The sequence below is a fragment of the Podarcis cretensis genome, assembly GCF_951804945.1.
Source record: "Podarcis cretensis genome assembly, chromosome: 5".
Lineage (NCBI taxonomy): Eukaryota > Metazoa > Chordata > Lepidosauria > Squamata > Lacertidae > Podarcis > Podarcis cretensis.
In genome coordinates, this window is record NC_137174.1 from 97,519,484 (window position 1) to 97,539,938 (window position 20,455).

At 50.0% G+C, this 20,455-nt stretch overlaps 1 protein-coding gene across 1 annotated transcript in view; it reads left to right on the top strand.

The window, feature by feature from the left end:
• Nucleotides 1–20,455, top strand: part of LOC307216925 (solute carrier family 12 member 9-like) — a 95,817-nt gene that overhangs the window by 54,365 nt on the left and 20,997 nt on the right. The gene's annotated exons all lie outside the window — the stretch shown is intronic.

Sequence of the window (20,455 nt, forward strand, 5' to 3'; positions counted from 1 at the left end):
TCATTCTGGAGGTCCGTTCTTAACCTGACGCTGTTCTTAACCTGAGGTACCACTTTAGCTAATGGGGCCTCCCGCTGCTGCCGCTGCGCAATTTCTATTCTCATCCTGAAGCAAAGTTCTTAACCCAAGATATTGTTTCTGGGTTAGCAGAGTCTGTAACCTGAACTGTCTGTAATGTGAAGCATCTGTAACCCAAGGTACCACTGTGTACCTGAAAGAGTGTCTCCACCCCAATCATTGAGCCCAAACAATGAGGGCCAGTGCCAAGGGCCAATTGGTGGTTCCCTCGCTGAGAGAAGTCAGGTTACAGGGAACCAGGCAGAGGGCCTTTTTGGTAGTGGCACCTTCTCTGTGGAATGCCCTCCCATCAGATGTCAAACAGATAAACAACAATTTGACTTTTAGAAGACCTCTGGAAGTAGCCCTGTACGGGGAAACTTTAATGTTTGCGTTTTATTATGTTTTTATATATGTTGGAAGCCTCCCAGAGTGGCTAGGGTAACCCAGTCAGATGGGCACGGTACAAATAATAAATTATTACTATATTATTACATTCACCTTGTGTGAAAACCAACCATGAGCCCCGTAGGCTGAGAGCGAGTGAGAATCTGGTGGACAAGTCTGTGAAGTGTGAGGACTAGCTGCTTGAGTTGGGGCGGGGAGCTTCTTTCAGCCTGGATGTTGTGCTTCCTTCTGGGCGTTTTTTTTTGGGGGGGGGATGTCACATGATGTCACATGTCGGTGGTGGGTGGGGCCAGAGGCAAAAGTGGGCGGGACAGCATATGTAAATTTTACCTAGTTTCTGCACAAAAACACACCTCACTGTCCTCTACCTGGCAAGGACTGTCAACATTCAAGGGGGAGTATGAAGCAGAGGTAGTTAGGGGCGCGGCCAGAGGAGTGTCCCGAGGGCCAGGTAGAAGCTCATCGAGGGCCTCGTTCAGACCCTAAGCCTGAGATTCCCCATAGTTGCTTCGTAGAGCAACGGTTTCGAGAAAGGTATTTGGAGGAAAGAGAGGAGGATGTATAGAAAATCCTGCCCCTCCTTTCTCAATTCACGGGCTCTCCCAGCAGCCTACAAATCAATGCAGAGACGTACCATAGCAATCGTGTGCAAACGTTAAACACAGTCGTAAAACCAAACATATGCACTAGCCAATAAAATAACTGGAGTTCTAAACAGAATTACCATTGTTTGCTTGTGCAAAAAGCCTTCTTAAACCGGGAGGTTTGTCTTGGAGGTGTGGCGTTTTGCAGGGCACTAGGGAGATGTGCTATGGCACACGCAGTCAGTTCATATGGGAAGGGCACCCCTTTTGGAAAACAGCACCATGGTGCAAAGGCTCTGTTGCTTCTTCTGACGGTTGCCAGCTTTCTGGGGTCAAAGAGGGCCTTGTCCCAGAATCCTTATGCAGCTCTTTTCCAGGATAAACACCCCCCAGTTCCTTCAACGGTTCCTCATCTGGCTTAGTTTCCAGCCCCTCTATCATTTTGGTCCCCCTCCTCTGCACACTTTCCAGCTTCTCAGCATCCTCCTTAAATTGTGATGCCCAGAACAACTCTCAGCCTCCTCTTTGACTCTCCATATGGCTTCTTCCCCTGCTCCTGTAACTCTGCCTTCCCCTTGACCCCCCCTGCACCCTTCATATGGGTCTTCCGTGCAGGTAAAATACGTGCTTTAGAGGACCCCTGGCATTTGATTGTTGCATGTTGCAAGGCGAGTGCGCCTGCCTGGGGCTGTCTGCAATATTGCTGGCGGGGTTGGGGGGGGCATGGGTAGATGGATGGGGCGGAGGTACTCCCCCCCCCCCGACTTTCTCTCCCTCTCCTTGCTTGCAGAAAAGCCAGTCCACCCGCTGGTGAGCAGCTCAGGGAAATCACCCCCCCCCACTTCCCTCCCTCCAGTGGTCCCTCCTCTCTCTCTCTCTCTTTCTCTCTCGTAGGGCCTGGTGATCAATTTCTCCCCCTAGCTAATCCCATCAAGCCGAGCACATCGCCCGTGTAATAAGCATTTATGATCCTGTTTAAAAAGCTTTTGCCCTTGAGCAAATACCGTTTTTAGCCAAGAAGGGGGAAAGGGAAGGATTGCCGGGAGGGGGGGGGGGCGGGGACTGGGGGGCGAGAGAGAGAGAGAGAGAGAGAGAGAGAGAGAGAGAGAGAGAAAGCAGAGAACCCAGACTGCATTCTGCTCTTTGCAGTGAATTTATGGTACTTGTCCTGCTCGGCTTCTCGGGGCCGAGTGCCAGCCGTTTTTATGGAGCACAGTTTACATTAGTGGTAATTAAACCAAGGGGAGCAGGAGACAGTGGGGAGTGGCGTGGAGCAGTATTCCTGGAACAGCGTCCCTCTTCCTTTCCTTTTCTTAGCTGGGATTTACTCAGCTGCAGCCCTGCGTGCAGGCGAGAGCTTGCATTGTTTATTTGTGATTAATTTCCTGCATTGAAGCAGCGTTGGACTAGCTGACCCTCGAGGTCCCTCCCAACTCCGCAGCTCTGTTTATTGAATCTATCTCTCACCTTTCCTCCACGATGCTGGGGGTGTTTTGTACATGGTTATCCTCATTTAATCCCCACAACAACCCCATGAGCTGGGTTAGGTTAAGAGGCAGGGACCAGCCCAAGGTCACCCTGTGTTGTTCATGGCCCGAGTGGGGATTTGAACCCTGGTCTCTCACATCCTCGTCCGACAGTCTTAACCACTACACCACACTGGGAAAACCAAGATGAGTAATGTTTTGGAGGATTCAAAGTGCCATGAAACGAATTTGATGCAAAGGTGTCTTGCTTGTTTCCGGTGCGAACTTTGCAAAGTGGTTCCTGCAGGTTTTTTCAGAAAGTTCCAGTTTGAAGTAGGGGTAAACGCCAACTGTGGAAGGCGCCTATTGGCCAGCATCAGTGCCGCCAGCAACCCAACTCCTTCCTTGGAGAATTATTATTATTATTATTATTATTATTATTATTATTATTATTATTACAACTGTTCCTGTGATTATTTCCTCATAAAGTGTGCTGTTTAAAATAGCAATGTGGAGACCTGGAAGCATGAAGGAAAAGATTGAGGACTGTACCTTTGTTGGTATGTGTTCGTTTGTGTGAGTGTTAGAAAAGTTGCAATGGTGGAATCATGAGAGAAGGACCTTCTGGGACCACAGTTAACGTGCTGAGTGTGTAGGAGTGTTGTCTGGGTGTTAAAAATGCTGGGTGCTGAACCTCTTGCAATGCAAGAATCTCAACTAAAGCATCCATGACCGATGCTTCAACCTTGCTTACAAAGGAAGGAGAGTCCACCACTCCCGAGGGAGTCTGTTCCACTCTTGAGCAGCTTTTGCCATCAGAAAGTTATTCCTGCGGGTAGTGCTGTGGAGGGGAAGCGGGTGGTGCTGTGGGTTAAACCACAGAGCCTAGGACTTGCTGATCAGAAGGTTGGGGGTTTGAATCCCCGCAATGGGGTGATCTCCTGTTGCTCAGTCCCTGCTCCTGCCAACCTAGCAGTTCGAAAGCACCTCAAAGTGCAAGTAGATAAATAAGTACCGCTCTGGTGGGAAGGTAAACAGTGTTTCCGTGTGCTGCTCTGGTTTCGCTAGAAGCAGCTTAGTCATGCTGGCCACATGACCCGGAAGCTCCCTCGGCCAATAAAGTGAGATGAGCGCCGCCACCCCAGAGTCGGCCATGACTGGACCTAATGGTCAGGGGCCCCTTTACCTTTACCTTATGATTCTACAGGAGGGACGCAGGTGGCATTGTGGTCTAAACCACTGAGCCTCTTGGCTTGCCAGTCGGAAGGTCGGCGGTTTGAATCCCCGCAATGGGGTGAGCTCCTGTTGTTCAGTCCCAGCTCCTGCCAACCTAGCAGTTCGAAAGCACGTCAGAGTGCAAGTAGATAAACAGGTACCGCTCCAGCAGGAAGGTAAACGGCGTTTACGTGTGCTGCTCTGGTTTCGCCAGAAACGGCTTAGTCATGCTGGCCACATGACCCGGAAGCTGTACGCCGGCTCCCTCGGCCAATAAAGCGAGATGAGTGCTGCAACCCCAGAGTCGGTCACGACTGGACCTAATGGCCAGGGGTCCCTTTACTAGTCGGAATCTCCTTTCTTCTCATTTGAATCCGTTGGTTTGGCTCCCAGCCTCCGGAGCAGGAGAAAACAAGCTTGCTTTGTCTTCCATGTGACAACCCTTGAGATATTTGAAGAATATAGTAACCTAACAAGCTGTCGGGCCAGTAGTCCATGTAGCTCAGTACTGTCAACACTGACCGGCAGTGCCTGTGGATTGGACTAGATGACCCTTCGCGTCCCTTCAACTTCTATGATTCCGTGATTTCAGGATTTCGACCTGGGTCTCTCCTGGACCTGCCCAGGGATGCCAAGGGTTGAAAACGAGTCCTTTTGTGTGAACTGTGGCCCTTTCCTCAAGCTACAGTCCCTGGGTTATTCTCATTGAGGGTGAAGCATTCATTGTTCAGAGGGCCCTTGCGCCCATGCGCAGACTCTCTGTCTCTCCCGCCCGCCCCCTTGCTTTTTTATGGTAGCCAATAACCGTCAGAGGGCAGTGAGGGTCACACACTGAAATTAACTGCTGTCAAGAGCAGAAATTAGGCAAGACCTTTTTCTCTCCGCCTCCTGAGTTTTCTCTCTCCTTATCTGGGAGACGGAAGTTTGTGGGGTAACAGAAAGTGGGTGCTCAATGGGTGGGTGCTCATTTTGCACCGGCCTGGGCCCACCCAGGTCATTTTGTTCCCGGGGCAAAGGGCAGCATGGCAACCCCTGCCAAGTCCATCTCCATAAGGCTGCTAGACTGGCAATTGAATCTGATCGCATCGTCAACAATGGGGCAGCACCCACTGTGCACCCAAGGCCAGGGCGGGGGACACACACAGTTCTGCTGTCTAACCCCACACTCCTGCTTTCCACCTCCCAGCATCTGCCACCCAAGGCAGATGCCTCCATCTCCCCAACGGTAGGGCCATTAGACCTGACTTAGCAGGGAAGTTTTTCCCCAGGCGATGGAATCGGCGAAGGCGCCCAGCCATTATTAATAATTAATTTCTGCGTGCGCCCATAATTATTTAAACTCAAAAGATGTGCATGCATCCTAGTCGGCGTTAACACCTCTCCATTTCAGAAAGACGTGGGCTTTTAAGTTTAATGGATAAGTTTTTATTATCTCTGTAAAGCGTCTGAATTGATTGTAATATCTGGATCAGATGCTAGTAAGCCTCCTGGACAATTTCAGTAAAACGCACATGGTGTCCTTTCTTTCTTTCTTTCTTTCTTTCTTTCTTTCTTTCTTTCTTTCTTTCTTTCATTTAGAAGTGGGGGAGGGTTTGAAATCTGGGTGGGTGAGATTGTCTGTTTTATTTAGAAGATCACTGCCTTTCCAGTTCTAAAAATGGAACCACCTGAGGCAGCTAAAAGCATAGAGTAAAACAAAAAAAACAAAAAAACCACCCACACACAATCTAAAACAAATTTAAAATGAAGCAACAGATAGATGAACAAAAAAAGAAAAAAAGAAAAATCTAAACAGGAAGCAAAGCAGGTTAAATCAACCAAAAGACGGGCGGGAAGAGCTTGCTGAAAATTTATTTTGTGTGGCCGCGAGGTACTATCTAAGGAAGAGTCGGTGGAGTCTCCCAGGGTAGGGAGTTCCAAAGTTCCAAATTGGGGTCACAGACCAGGGGTGCTGACAGGTGAGGATACCAGAAAGACAAGAGTGAAGGCCGGGGGGGGAGATATGGAGGGGGGTGTAGTCATCTGAGAAATGAGGCACAGGGAACAGTGGGTGGAGAAATATGGGGCAGAGGGGGGTAGAGAGATAGGGCATGGAAAAGGAAGGGTACTTTTTCCGGTGTGACAGAGGTGGGGTTGCAGAGATGGGGGCATGCAAGAAGACCTCCAGTGGTTTGGAACTGCTTCTGAAAGTCTGGCACGGGCTCCTTGTGAGCATGTGCAGAGCGCTGTTGCCTCTCTGTTGTACATTTCTATCCACACTTTTTCTCCAAGCAGCACAAGGTGGTGTATGTGCCTCTCCTTCTCGTCATTTAGCCCCCAATAACCCTGTGAGGTGGGGACGCAGGTGGCGCTGTGGGTTAAACCATAGAGCCTAGGACTTGCTGATCAGAAGGTCGGCGGTTCGAATCCCTGCAATGGGGTGAGCTCCCATTGCTCGGTCCCTGCTCCTGCCAACCTAGCAGTTCGAAAGCACGTCAGAGTGCAAGTAGATAAATAGGTACCACTCCAGCAGGAAGGTAAACGACGTTTCTGTGTGCTGCTCTGGTTTGCCAGAAGCAGCTTAGTCCTGCTGGCCACATGATCCGAAAGCTGTACGCTGGCTCCCTCGGCAAGTAAAGCGAGATGAGCGCTGTAACCCCAGAGTCGGCCATGACTGGACCTAATGGGCAGGGTCCCTTTACCTTTACCTTAACCCTGTGAGGTAGGCCAGGCTGAGGGAGGCCGCGGCCGGCGCAAGGTCACCTAGTGAGCTTCTTCGTGGCCAAGTGGGGATTCGAACTCTGCTCTCCCAGGTCCTACTCCCCCCCTCAATATACAATTTCAAGGCTGCAAGAGTATGAGGTCTCTGGGGCAGCATCTTAAAAAACACACAACCCGCACCCTTTTTCCTTTGCCCCCCCTTTTTCCTGCCATGGCTTCCTTCCTCTCCCCCCCCACCTTAAAATGCCACTTTCCCCATCCTCCCCTCCCCTCCCTCTCCGCACAACCGCCGAGGTCTCCAGCACACATGAAATAAAAAGGGATTTTAATTACCTTTCAGCAAAAACAACAATTAGAGAAAATCACAGCTTGTGGGCTCCCCGCCCCCGGCTGGCTAATCGCGTTCCAGCGCTGAGCGCTGAGTAGACGGGGGGGGGGGGGGAGAGCAGGAGGCCACCCCTCCATGCACACACACACACACACACACACACACACACACACACACATTTCATAAGCTGGTCTGTTACCCACAGACAGGCCCTTTTACCTGCCTAATCGATTGCGCACGCTTGCGCACACCCACACGTGTTGTTCCAGGTTGTCAGCTTCGCAGCCCAGGCCTGGAGCAAAATCAGGGTGAGTTCCCTGCAACAATCCTATCATATTATTATTATTATTATTATTATTATTATTATTATTATTATTGAACAACAAAATGCAGTGTGTGTGTGGCAGGGAGTATTATTTGCTTTGCGGCACAGCAAAGCCAAGCGTGCCCAGAGACCACCTGGTTTTTGCCCCCCAAACCCCCAAATGTACAATGGTTCACGGAGATAGCAGGATGTCATGACCAATGGTTGCTAGCTAGATAACCTGTTGAGTTTTCCAGCTGGGAGGCAAAGTTCTTTATCTGTGAGCATGTCATCTATTTGGTTTACATGCCAATCTTTATCCAAAGATACCGTATCTTCAGGTGCCAGGCAAAAACATTCCTTTCTAACCAGCCCTTAGCTATCAGTGCCCTTTTTTTCTGTGGGTGAGATTTTTCAAACGTGCTTGTTCTTCGCTTAAAGTACTGTAAGCCGCTTTGAGTTGCAAAAAAGCAACTAATAAATTTAATAAACAACCGCAGTCAAGGCAGGTTTTGCTCTCGACTCCCACCCTCTCCCCAGCCTACTGTAGCTCGGTTGTAGAGCAGCTGCTTTGCACGGACAGGGTCCTGGGTTCAATTTCCGACACCTGAGACCTTGCAGTGCCGCTGGTGGTCAGTGTTGACAACACCCAGCTTGATAGATGGACCAAACTCTGGCTCTGTTCACTCCATCAAAGTGAGGGGGGGCATCCGCTTCTGTACAAGGAAGTCAGTGGATGTGCTTTAGGGCAGGCCCCCTTGTTGTGGGACTAATCCTGCTCCTCAGTGGCCTTGCCTGGTTTGCAGCCCCCTCCCCTTCCCTCTGCATGGCTCTATCCTGCAGGGGTTTCTTCCTTGGCGTGTGACAGGATGCTGGGCACTCGCCGTTGTCTATCCATAGGGAGGAACTGGCACAAAGCCCAACATGACGGCATCTTGCAGGGTTTCCTGGAGAGGCTGGATGCTACTTACCACACAGCGATCTCTGTGCTGCCCCTCCCTTCAGAGTCCCACCCAAGGAGTTCCCTTCCTTGGTGTGAACACAAGAAGCTGACTTATACTGAGTCAGACCATCAGGCTCCCTCTGACTCGGTCTGCACGGACTGGCAGCAGCTCTCCAGGGTCTTCAGAGCATCATAGAGTAGTAGAGTTGGAAGGGACCCCTGGGGTCATCTAGTCCAACCCGGCTGCAGTGCAAGAATTCTCAACTAAAGCATCCATGACAGGTGCCCACCCAACCTCTGCTTAAAAACCTCCATGGAAGGAGAGCCCACCATCTCCCAGGGCTGAGCTGCTCTTACTGTCAGAAAGTTCTTCCTGTTGTTTAATTGGATTCTTCTTTCCCGTAACTTGAAGTCGTTGGTTCAGGTCCTGCTCTTCTGAACAGAAGAAAACAAGCTTGCTCTGCCTTCCATCTGACAGCCCTTGAGATGTTTAAAGATGGCCATCAGGTCTCCTCTCAGTCCTCCTTTTCCAGGCTAAACATACCCAGCTCCTTCAACCGTTCCTCATCAGGCTTAGCTTCTTCGGCAAGGGACATTCGCAGCCCTGCCTGGAGATGCCGCAGTGTGAACTTAGAACCTTCTACATCAGAAGGTTGGCGGTTCGAATCCCCGCGACGGGGTGAGCTCCCGTTGCTCAGTCCCTGCTCCTGCCAACCTAGCAGTTCAAAAGCACGTCAAATGCAAGTAGATAAATAGGTACTGCTCTGGTGGGAAGGTAAACGGCGTTTCTTTGCGCTGCTCTGGTTTGCCAGAAGTGGCTTAGTCATGCTGGCCACATGACCCGGAAGCTGTACACCAGCTCCCTCGTCCAGTAAAGCGAGATGAGCGCCGCAACCCTAGAGTCGGCCATGACTGGACCTAATGGTCAGGGGTCCCTTAACCTTTACCTTACATGCAGAGCAACTGTTCTGCCACTGAGCTACAGCCCTTCCCCACCGGACTCCCTCACCCTACCCAGGTTAGGGAAAGGGGAAGGAAGACTTTGGATCAGTTGAGGCAGCACTGCGGAATGAGCACATATTCCTTTCTTTGTCACTGGAGTGAATGGGAGGCATTGATTTTTCTTAACTTCCATATGTATTGATTTAGTTTTCTTTGTTGCGTTCATATCCCAACTTTTCCTCCAAGGAGCTTAAGGTAGCGTTCATGGTTCTTCTCCTCCCCATTTAATCCCCACAACAACAACCTTGTGAGGTAGATGATGCTGAGAGACAGCAATGGGCCCAAAGTTTGCAGTGGAAACTAAAGTAGTCTTTCATTCTGCATCATCTAGCCAGCTCCTAAGAAAGCAGCAAGAAACTCAAACACAATGGGGTTTCGACTCTCCAGATTTGTGGGGGGCAATCCTGAGATTCGCTTCTGCTTCCATGGTGGGGTTTTTCCCCCTGCATGTGCTCTTTGCTTACAGCTTGCTGTTTGTCGGGCTTTTGCAGGTGGGCGGAGAGGAGCAAGGAAATAAATAAATGCATTTAGGGGGTGCCGCACTTAGGGGAATCTCCCTGAATGCAAGTTTCTGCAAACTCCCCCCCCCATCCACTGCCCCCAGAATGTGGGGCCGGAGGGAGCCCAATTCATGTTGCCAAGGAAGCCTGGAACCATTTTCCCAGCTGGATGCATTAGTGCTTAGAACCACAGTTTGGCGGATTGGGGGGGTTGAGAGAGAGAGAGAGAGATTTGCTGCCTGAGATAGTAATTGTCGCTGTTCGGCCCAGCTAATGGCTGTTATGATTAAGTTCTATTATGGAGCCCGCGCTCAGGAGCGGGTGGGTGGTGGTGGGGTGTTGTTTTTTTTGTCGGGGAGCACAGCGGGGAAAGGAGGGGATTGACAGCTTTTCAGATGGAGAGACGGAGCGTGCTGCTCCTTGGCTGCACTGTCCCGCCCCCCCACCCCAAAAGGATCTTAATAGCAGCCCACGTAATAACCCAGGAGTGGTAACAGAGAGTGCACATTGCTTTGCAAGAGCAGGCGGGCGGGAGTTGCATGAGAGGCTTCACCCTCCCCCTTTCCCCTCCGCAAAGGACACTTTCTCATCTATTCCTGGGTTGGTTCTGCAGGCAGGCCCCAGCTGCGTGCCACCCCCTTTCTCTTCCTCCAGCCCCCGCCTTTTGCTGCTATCTGGGGAGCCGACCTTCGCCTCGCTGGCTTCCAAGCCTCTGTTGATTCGATTGTTGATGCGACCCCATTGTTGCGGTGTAATGAGGCTGGCAGCAGCCCAACAACCTGTGGCACCTGAAAGGTGTGCACATCTGTGGTGGGGTAAGCTCTCGGCTGTTGCAAACGTGGTTCCCCCATGTCATATTGCCACCCACTCCCTTACATGCAAAGACACCTCCAGGTCATGCAGCGGTGGAGACAGCCTCGTGTTACAGTAAATGAAGCACCCATGCATAAGTGGGGGAGACCCTTTCCCCGCCACAACCGGTCTATGAGCATGTTGCTCTGTCCCTGGGGGACACTCGGCTCTCGAGCCTTTAGTGGCCCTTGAACTGGCACACAGCTGACCTGATGAATGCGTGGCAAGGGCTTGGCTTGGGTGCTGCCCGTCCACTCTGGCCAAAGGAGGGAGGTCAACCAAACCAGCTGCCAAGACCTCTTCACATGAGTTGGCCACAGCTGATCATGCGACCTGCCTGACCCCTGACAAGCTGGAAGGTGTGCAGAGGAGGGCAACCAAGATGATCAAGGGTTTGGAAACCAAGCCTGATGAGGAACGGTTGAAGGACTTAGGTGTGTTTAGCCCATGGGTAGGCAAACTAAGGCCTGGGGGCCGGATCCGGCCCAATCACCTTTTAAATCCAGTCCGTGGACGGTCCGGGAATCAGCATGTTTTTACATGAGTAGAATGTGTCCTTTTATTTAAAATGCATCTCTGGGTTATTTGTGGGGCATAGGAATTTGTTCATTCCCCCCCCCCAAAAAAAAAAAATATAGTCTGGCCCCCAACAAGGTCTGAGGGACAGTGGACCGGCCCCCTGCTGAAAAAGTTTGCTGGCTCCTGGTTTAGCCTGAAGAACAGAAGACATAGAGTTAATAGGATGGCTACTTTTGGATATCTGAAGGGCCATCACATGGAAAGTGGAACAAGCTTGTTTGGTCCTGCTCTGGAGGGCAGGACCCAAGCTGATGGATTCAAATGACAAGAAAGGATATTCCAACTTAACATCGTTTTTATTTTATTTTTTACTGTTTTAGCTTTCGTAAATCACTTTGTGATTGTTGGTTTTTTTACAATCAAGCAGCGTATAGATTTTATGAAATAAACGAACAAGTTTGTTTTTCCCTACTCGAGAGGCTAGGATCCGAACCAATGGACTCTAGTTACAAGGAAGGAGATTCTGACTAAACATCAGGAAGAACTTTCTGACAGTAGGATTTGTTAGACAGTGAGACGAACTCCCTCAGAAGCTGCTGGACTCTCTGTCACTGGAGTTTTTTAAGCAGAGGTTAGATGGCCAGTTGTCAGGGATCCTTGAGCTGAGATTCCTTGGACCAGATGACCTCAGTGTCCCTTCTAACTCTACAGTTCTAGGATTCTAAGTTGACAGCCATCCCTGCCTCCCATTGGAGCAAGTTTCATAGTTTAGCCAGTTCACTTGGCCTGCCCTGGGGTCCTGAGAAGGAACTACTTTGTGCTGGAGAGAGGGCGCTCTGCACATGCTCCAGACACACACTTTTTCACCTGCTCGCTCGCAGGTGAAGTGAAGTCGAGTTCCAGGTAAAGTGCAATGTCTAGCTTCTGGAACAGATTCTGGGGCTCAGCCTCTTCGCTTGTGTGCTCAGTCATTCCTGCTGAAAAAAAGAGCTGGCACAACCTTTGCTGCGAGTTTGCATTGTGTTCCCACTCATCATGAATGTTCCATTAAGGGACATTCTGGTCTGTGTGCCTGCATATGCTGTAAGAGGAAGAACAGGGTCTTACAGAATTGCCAGCAGCAGCAGCAGCAGCATCTAAAAGGCGGGTCGCCTTCACCAAGATAACTACCTGAGCAGTCGGATGTCAATATCCTCCTTTGTGTGTTTCTGTTGTTCAAACCTCAGAAGCACAGAGAGGGAATTGGTGGAAGCTGCAAGGAATGCAGAGACCTGGAACAAAAGGGACGAGGAGAGGCAAAGAGGAAACGTGTCTTCCTTTGCTTTGGGCCAGGCCTCCCCCGGACGCATTTGCAACAGCCCCGCACCTGTGGCTCGCCCTCCTTGCTGATATCTCTTGGCACTTTCTGATTCACGATGGCCTCTGCCTGCCTGTTTATTGGCAACATGGTGGATAATGAATTGTTTACGACCAGTAGTTCTGTTTTTCAATGAGCTGAAACGTGTCGGATAATAAGTTGTTTATAAGCCGTAAATCTCGGCCACCATAAACCCAAAGCGCATCACTTAATGGTGGATTGCAAGCTCTGGTCCCCTTCCGCAGCCAGCCTGGAGCCCAGCCGCCTCATTGGGTGGCGAGTCGATGGGAAGTGGGACGCTCTTCCCCATTGGACAGCGCTGGGATGATAAAAGCTGCGAGGCTCAGTCCCGTTGGACGGGGGAATTGGGGATGAGTTGCGAGGTCCGTCCCCATTGGTTAGCAGATTGATGATGAGCTGTGAGCCGGTGTCCCGTTGGGTAATGAATTACTCGGAGACATATTTGCTCAGGAGAAGTAAATCTGTTTGGTACATTGTTGCCGAGTTGTGATTATATTGTAGCCGCGCTCTGTAAATCACAAAGAAGGGCCTTGATATACGGCAACCAAGCCCGGCTGCAGAAGGAGGCAGCGCTGTGTGTCTCTACAGCCGCACCAGCAGGCTGGGTCTTGGATGCACTGAAGTAAGCCGAGCAGCCAGCAGCTCCCATCTTACACTGGTTTTGCATTGCCACCAACTCATGGGGTTGGTTGTGCCTTGACTGCATGCCAATATACAGCCAATCCAACTCGTGCTGGCAAAAACATGGCGGCAGGAACGGTAATGGGTAACATATTGAATGGTGGTGTTTAGACCTGGCTCTGAAACCTCTGATATCTGCACCAATATTATAATCTGGAAGCCAAGCCTTGAGGAGGAACGGTTGAGAGAGTCGGGTATGTTGAGCCTGAGGAAGAGGAGACCGAGAGATGGCACGATAGCCAAATATCGGGAGGGCTGTCACATGGAGGATGGAGCGAGCTTGTTTTCCTCTGCTCCGGAGGGTAGGACCCAAACCAATGGATTCAAATGACAAGGAAGGAGATTCGACAGTGTTTGGCAGTGGAACAGACTCCCTCGGAAGGTGGTGGACTCTCTCCTTCATTGGAGGTTTTTAAGCAAAGGTTGCACAGCCACCTGTCAGTGATTCTTCAGTTGAGATTTGTGTATTGCAGGGGGTTGAAACAGATGACCCTCAGGGTCCCTTCCAACTCTGTTATTCTAAGGCAAGCTTGATTCTGTGACAAGAAAATTCAGATGTAATTTTAGCATCCCTTATTCTTCTTCTACCAGCTACGGGGAAGATTTAAGGTGTGGAATACTGAAGAACGAATTGCAACTTCCTTTGGCTTTTGCAATTGCCAACATTTATTTAAAGTCTAGAAACTTGCCTGTTGTCTTTTTGAAAAAAAATGAAAGTTTAAGATTTGCAGAATGGTCGCCATGATTCAGAATGGAGTGCGGAACCAGTTAGGCACTCATCCCTGGTGGTAGGCAGTTGCATCTTGCCAATACAGAGAACCAACAAGGCATCGTCTGTGTGTTTGCTGGACCACAACTCCCATCACCCCTGACCATTGGCCTTGCTGGCTGAGGCTGATGGTAGTTGTAGTCCGTTACATCTGGAGGGCACCATATTGGCCTCATTGAGCCAGCGGCAGGGTGGTTGTTCCTGATGGCAGGCAAGGAAATACAAAATTCTCTGCAGAAGAAGAGTTGAGATTATCTGTGAGGAACTCACAATTGAGTGTAAGGAAGAGTGAAAAACCAAGGGATTTCTGTAGGCAGTTGTTGTTTCGGGATGACAACCCTGAGTCAACAAACTTCAAAAAGGCTTCCCAGATCACCTAAACTAGTGCTTCATAGTGATGCGCTGCCTCATTGCGTCCAGGCTGGGGAAAGGAAAACGGATTTTGTAATGCACACATTTTATCAATTTAGGGACTTGCACAGAGCTAGAAAAGTTTCAGGAAAGAGCAGCTAAAATGATTGGCATCTAGAACTTCTTAGTTTGGAAAACAAGTAGGGGGCGTGGCAGAGGCACATAAAAGAATGCCCAGTGTGGAGAAAGCGGGTAAAAAAAAGCTTTTTTTCCTCTCCCACAATAATAGATCCCAGGGCCATCCAGTGAAACTAAGAACAAACCAAAGGAGCCACTTTCCCCCACAGCTGTGGGATTTTCTCACACCAGATTTAGTGATTGGCACCAATTTTGGATGGCTTTTAAAAAAGAGTCGGGTGAATTCTTGAAGGATAAGGCTTCCAGTCATGATGGCTTCATAGAATTGTAGAGTTGGAGGGGTCCACAAGCGTCATCTAGTCCAAACCCTTGCAATGCAGGAATGTCAACTAAAGCATCCATGACAGATGGCCATCCAGCCTCTGCTTAAAAACCTCCAAGGAAGAAGAGTCCCAAGGGAGACTATTCCACTGTCAAACAGCTCTTACTGACAGAAAGTTCTTCCTGCTCTTTAGTTGGAATCTTCTTTCTTGTAACTTGAAGGCCATTGGTTCGAGTCCTACCCTCCAGAGCAGGAGAAAACAAGCTTGCTCCCTCTTCCATGAGACGGTCCTTGAGATATTTGAAGATGGCTCTCATATCTCCTCTCAGTCTCCTCTTTTCCAGGCTAAACATACCCAGCTCCTTCAACCGTTCCTCATCAGGCTTAGTTTCTAGACCCTTGACCCTCCTCTGTGACCTATAGTAGCAGAGGCAGGATACTTCTGAATACCAGGATACCTTTGAATGCCAGTTGCTGCGAATCAGAAGCAGGAGAATGTTGTAATCAGGTCCTGCTGCCCTGAGGCATCTAGCTGGCCACTGTGAGAAGAGGATGCTGAACTGGGTGGCCAGTCTAGAGTCTATAGCAGCTGATGCCAAGCTGTGTGTTGGTTTGTCTTTAAGATGCTGTTGGATGTTTGCAGAGTCCGGCTCCTGCCGCCTGTTCAGGGTCGGGGCTGCTGGCCAGAGAAAGCACCAGAGCCAGCCCTCCTCTGAAGTTAACAAGAGCGTGAAGGTTGTTCAGCACCTTGGACAGCGGATTTAAAGCTTGGCTTACGAGAGCTGGAGTCCTCTCCAGCCCTTAAGCTACTGATCCAAGCCTGGATAGCTGTCCTGGCCATAGCTGTCAACGTTTCCCTTTTTTAAAGGGAAATTCCCTTATTCTGAATAGGATTCCTCGCAAGAAAAGGGAAAAGTTGACAGCTATGGTCCTGGCTCAATCACCAGGTGCACTCTTAAGGCCGGGATGATGGGAGCTGGAGAAATAGGAATGTTGAACGATTGAGAGAAGATTTGAAAAAGGACTTCTTCACGCAGCTTGCAGTTAAACTGTGGAACTCACTCCCGCAAGAGGCTGCAATGGCCACTAAGCTGAATAGCTTTAAAAGAGAATATGACGAATTCTCGGCTATCAATGGCTACCAGCCGCGGTGCCTCTGCCTCTGCAGTTGCAGGCAGTGATGTTTCTGAATACCAGTTGCTGGAAACGTCAGGAGGGGAGAGGGCTCTTGTGGTCAGATCCAGTTTGCAGGTTTGCCCTGGGCCTCTGGCTGGCCAAGGTGAGAATTGCATGTTGGACTAGGTGGGTCCCCCCCCTGGCCCGACGCAGCAGCCGGTCCCTCCTTGTGTTTCTATGCAAGCAGCGCTTCTCAGAAATCCTCTCTGGATAAGGCAAAGCAAGTTTGGAGTTGCCTGATTGGGCTTTGCCTCAAGGGGAAGACACATTAATGGAATCAAATACCTCTGTGAAGACAGGGCAAGACAGCTAAAATTGGGAATTGAGCTTTTGATAAGGCATTTAAATAGAGTTCGCTTCCAGGAGAATAGAGGGGCTTGGTCTGTAAATGATCCGAGAAGCTGTTAACAGACTCCTTTCTCTCTGCGCTTCTCTCGCTCTTCATGTTTGTGCTGCTAAGGTAGCACTGGGGACTCTTTTGCAGCAAGGTGTGTAATTTTAGGAGGGGAAACTTAATTTTTGCACATTTCTTCGGTGATGGGGTCTTAAAAAATATGTTTTGGGGTGTGAGGAATTCAGATCTGCTGTTACTTTTGTGATTAGACATTTAGCTTGGTAAGTCTACATTTAATGAAGAAGCACCTAAAATGCTCTTGGAAAACCAAATAATTATAATTTTACCTTCAGAAAATGTTAGGTAATGCTAAATACTACTACTACTACCACTACTAATTATTAATAATAATAATATATAACTGCAAGTACTTGGCAATCATTTTACACACATTATACTTGCCAAGTAAAACTAAATTACATTAATTTAACCAAAATATCCTTTGAATCCCCAAATCATGTTGACGTCATGTTTGGATGCCCAAGTCATCTAGTGGGCATTTTTGGGGTATATGTGGGGTATATGGGGAGATGGTTGTCAAACCTAGACCTGGACAGTGTGTGCTTCTGATTGGAGCAGCTGCTTCTTGCTGGAGGAAGCTGGAAACAGCATTAGTTGCTCTGTGGAGCAGGCGAATCTTAGAATCAAAGAATTGCAGAGTTCGAAGGGACCCCAAGAGCCATCTAGTCTAGCCCCCTGCAGTTCAGGAATCACAGCTGAAGGTTCCCTGACAGAAGGCCACCCAAACTCTGCTTAGAAACTCCCAAGGAAGTCCCTTCCGCTCTTGAACAGCTCTTAACCACCAGAATGTTCTTGCTAATGTTTAGTCAGAATCTCCTTTCTTGTATTTTGATTTCATCGGTTTGGGTCCTACGCTCCGGAGCAGCAGAAAACAAGCTTGCTCCATCTTCCATGGGGCAGCCCTTCAGATAAGGCTCTAAGGCAGCCTTTCTCAACCTGTGAGTCCCCAGACGTTGTTGAACTACAACTCCCATCACCCCTAGCTAGCAAGGCCAGAGCTCAGGGATGATGGGAGTTGTAGTCCAACAACATCTGGGGCCCCACAGGTTGAGAACCAATGCTCTAAGGCCACCATCTCCTGGGGATGATTGCAGGCTTAGCCAACGCGGAGCCTTGTTGCTGTCTGTCCTACACTGCCGGGTCCGCTGCTGACACACCCTTTCTACCTCAGGAGTGAGCCTGAGGCTGCACCATCCATGGCACCACAGACCCCTGAGGCTCCTCGTTTGAGCTTCTGAATTTCTGTGGTGCCGTTGCACCTGCGCCAACGGTTCTCGATCCGGAGGTGTTGCTTGGTGCATAGCTAAACTGTGGAACTCCCCAGTGTAGGCAGCTTCAAAGAGGGATTAGACCAGGGGTCGGCAAAGATTTTTAGCCACAGGTCAGTCCACCGTCCCTCAGACTTTGAGGCGGGCCGGAGAAGTGGTACTGGGGGGGGGGCGGGAGCTGGAAGAAGAGGTGAGGGGGGCAAGCAGTCCTCCCCAGCCTCTGCACTTACCTTCCCAGGGGCTGCCACTTCCACCACCACTGCTGCTTCTTGTGGGTAGGCAGAGCGAGCTCATCCACTCCACTCTCTGGCTCACAGGAGCACCAGGGTGGCAGAGGGAAGATGAGCGGCACGAAAGGGCTGGCTCCAGAGAGGGGCTGCGTAAAATGGCACTCAGCTAGCTCAGCCCAGCCCCCTTCCTCCTCTAGGCAGGGTGGGGAGAAGCCAGGAGGAGGGAGGGAGGAGGCGCCACCACGGTGTGGGGGGGGAGGAATGGAATGGCACGGGGGGGGGGGAATGGCGCAGCCCGAATGAAGAGAATCCCCACGCCAATCCACAGACAGTCCACAGGCCGGATCCTGAAGGCAGTTGGGCCTGACCCAGCCCCCGGGCCCTAGTTTGCCAACCCTGGATTAGACAAATTCATGGGGGGGGGGGGAATAAAGGCTATCAACAACTGCAGGCCTTGATGGCTGCATGTTAGGTTCAGGATCAGAGGAACCATGGCTCAGAAGACCAGTTAACTGGGAATTGCAACTGGGAGAGCTGGTTTTGAACTGGTGTCTTGCTTCTGGCATCTGGCTGTCCCCTGTGGGGAAACAGGACAGTTGATTAGATGGGACCCCTTGGACCTGATCCAGCTACAGGCTCTGCTTAACTTCTGAGTAAGTGAAAGAGAGGCTTTTAAACAAGAATCGTTAGTAGCATCTGCCCAGTATAATTCTTATTTTGCATTTGCATTAAGGGGGAAGGGGCAAGACGCAGGGAGTCCATTTAAGCATCTTGTGTGAAAACAGCCTCCAAAGCAGAAGAGTGGGAGCCTTGAGTGCCCTTGTCTGTGCATTCCCCCTCAGCCACCAAGACAGGGCTCTCCAAGCGCTGATTTCTAAGAGGATGCTAATTGATAATTACCCAGTTTGCAAGCCCTTGTGACTAGCAGGAGCTGAAGGGCTCGGAACTGGTGTTTTCACAGTGTTTGAAGAGGAAGAAGAGGGGGAGGTCCGCTTCTGGACAAAAGGAATCCTGGCTACAAATCCAAGTGAATGGGATAACTGGCCAGGCCTCTTAGGGTTCACTGGCGGTGGGGATTAAATTCTGCATCCCGGCAATCTGGATTCTGTGTCAAGAAAAGCTGTGGTTTGGTTCAGGTTGTGTAACAGATACGTTTGCATTTGTGTATAATAACACAAAGTGTTATTATATTTCATTAAGTTTATTGTGGCTTTCTTTCTCATGGGTGAGCATTTTCAGTCCCTCTCTGTGGTTCAGCAAGCAATTTGTGTGCAGATTTCAGCTTCTCAACAATAAGGACGAGAGAGAGAGAGAGAGAGAGAGAGAGAGAGAGAGAGAGAATGAAAGTTGAGATTCTTGTGGCAGCTGAAACCTGTACCCCTTGGCATATCTCCCAGTGCTGCAGATTTAGTTATACCTGCTGCCCTGAATACGACTTCCTTCCAGGGGTATTGAGGTGCCTTTGTTTAACCCAGAGAGGAAGATGATGGGGATGTTGGGAATTTCCATTCCACCTTTAGTTGCAGACATGGAACTGTTGCATGCCACATGTCTGTTTACATACCAGCACAGCTTGCTGGGAACTTCCGTTTGTGTATAGCTTTTGTTTTTCACTGTCTCTCTGAAGAGAAGAAAGGGAGATGACATGTTTTCTTTGTCTTGATTTATGCTTAATAAATCTTTAGCTGTTAGCATGTTTCCACAAGCCTCACGCCTGTTCTGTTTGCGCAGTATGCTCTGCTAATATAGCCTGCTCAGGCTTTCGAAGTCTGAGTCGCTGATTTACGTCGCACCAGAGATCGGGGGATCGTCACGGCTGGAAGGGTTATGATCCAGCTGGGGGCTAGCCAGCTGGCATCTCAACCCCCGAAGGATGCCGAAAGGGGATGCCCAGAAAAATGGACCCCACCCCCCTTAGGCCAGAGGTCTCCAGGACCCTGGAGGAAAGACAAGGACGTGTTGAGTTCAAATGGAAGCTGTGGGTGTAGCCTCTATTTTGCAAATGCCAGTGCCAGAGTAGGCTATACTGAATGGAGTATAGAAATAGGGACTGCAAGAGCCATCTAGTCCACCCCCTGCAATGCATGAATCTTTTTGCCCAATGTGGGACTCGAACCCACTACCCTGAGATTTAAAATCTTGTGCTCTGCCGACTGTAGTGTTCTTGTTCCATATAAGACAGCTTCCTAGGTTCACATTTAACAGGTGAAACCACCACCCTGGCAATCCATTCAGTGTAGGGATTTGGAACCTTTTGCCCTCCCAATTGGACTCCAACTCCCATCAGCCCCTTCCATGTCACGGAAGATGGGAGTTGTAGTCCAGCAATGGGGTCTCTATCCCTGATTAAACTGGAATGCAGATCCTGCGTGGGCCCCCTAAAGATGGCAGGTTATGAGCCGTTAAAGGGGGTATTTGAGTTTTAGGGTGTTCCCCAAGAGTGGCTTTGGGGCAGCCAGGTTTTCCCACCCAGCTGTGGCACATTTTATCCCACCTCTCCTCCTACTTTGGCCAAAAGCCGAATTGCCTGCTTTGGCCTCCCTAATTCTGTGGCACCACATTAACCAGCCATCCGCTTTCCCCCCTCATCACAGCCTGTGTGACATTCATCCTTGCAGACAGCTCTTTAGCTCTCGCTAAGTGGGGCCTCATCCTGCCCAGGGCCTGAGCCCTTCCAAAACGGAGTAATTGAATCGAGACCTTTCTTCCTCTCCCTCCTGCAGCCTGCTTCTCTCAGTAAGAGTGATGTGGACTCAGCACCACGCTGGGTGGAGCCCTTGCCAGCATTGGTTAGTTCTGAAAAGCCAGAGAATATGGAGAGGAACACGTCTCCCCACAATTATCAGCAC